We start from the raw sequence: 1,715 nt of genomic DNA, 5'->3' as shown, positions 1-1,715 counted from the left end.
CACCGTTAATCAATTTTGGACCTCGCATCGTGATGGCCAAATCCATTTTTATCACTGTCTGATTAATCCCAATTTTCTCACGCAGCTTGACAACCTCTGAATACGATCTGCTGTGTTGCACTCCAGTCGAAAACCCACCTATTGTGACTCCACCCTGATGCTCATCGGAAAGCCCTGCCGTTGCTGGTTGCACCGACAGGAGGGTAGTCATGGTAATCCCGTCTGCAGACGAGATTCAACCTCGAGCCCTAATAGGTTTTGTGAAATCGCCCAAATCGCTTTTCTCTCTCCTCCTCAATTCCTTGGAAAACAAATGAACCCTTCACATAAGAAGAAGATGGGATTGAAACAGGGGATGAATGAGAGAGCTTGAGGCCATGAAATTGTGATTATTCCAGCTGATTTTTGTTTCCTAGTCCCAGCACATAAACGGATTCCCTCCAAAGCTGCTGCTTTTCTGTGGTTGTGTGTGTATATACATACATATATATACACATTCATATATACATATACATACATACATACATATAAATACATACATATACATATACATACACACACACTATACACACACACACACACATACACATACATATACATATATACATATACATACATACATACATATATACGTTTACATACATACATACATATATATATATATATATATATATATATATATACACACACACACATACGCACACACATACACACACACACACACACATATGATAAGGAGTTAATTTCACAAACGGTCACTTAAATTTTAGGCAGTTTCACTAATAGTCATTGAAGTTTTTAAAACTTCCACAAATGGTCACTTCAAGAACCAAAATGATTCTAATTCAAACTTAAGGACCGAAATACGTGACCATACAAATTTCAGAGGACCTTGGGTGCAAAATTTTTTCCTCCCACTTCCATGTTCATTCTCCTTCTCCGGCGCCGGTGGATTCAAGGCCAAAATCGAGCACCCTACCGCCGAATAAACCATCGGATTCTTACACCACAAACACCTCCTCATCACCCTCCACAATTCTATACCAATAATCAACCAAAACACATAAAAAATGAAATGAAATTCAAGTTCTAAAAAATTGTAATCACGCATGGTTTTCCTCCAATTCCAGCCAACCTACCACCATCCATACCAAAAATCCATCACAGGCTATTACTACTCCACAAGACGAACATGTACATTGTCCCATACCATCACAAAACAATTTAAATCAAAATCTAAATGATATCAGTTTGAAGGCAGCTGGCAACGAACTTTCCTCTCCAATTTCAGGCACCGGCATCAACAATTACGGCCGAGAACAACCAACATTACCTTCTACTCATCATGTCGAACAAGATGCACATATGGGTCCTCACCAATTTATTTCGAATCAGCCAATTTCTGTTCATGCACCTTCTACGTGCGAACGACTATCGAAACGATTTCAATTAAGCGCTCAAATCTGATCAACCTATAAATAAACATGGGGAAACTGAAATTCATCATCAAACAACACTGGGTAACCTTTCAATTGCAGAAATTACATCACCAGTTTGTCAAATTTTGGGGTCAAATGCTTGAAGTGCCACCGAAAATTGAAGGGAGAAGGAAAATGGGAGGAAAATTTTTTGCACCTGAGGTCCTCTGAAATTTTTATGGTCACATATTTCGGTCCTTTAGTTTGAATTAGAATCATTTTGGTACCTGAAGTGAC

This window comes from Olea europaea, chromosome 9 (genome assembly GCF_002742605.1).
Source record: "Olea europaea var. sylvestris chromosome 9, O_europaea_v1, whole genome shotgun sequence".
NCBI classification, from domain to species: Eukaryota; Viridiplantae; Streptophyta; class Magnoliopsida; order Lamiales; family Oleaceae; genus Olea; species Olea europaea.
Note: the sequence above shows the minus strand (reverse complement) of the source record.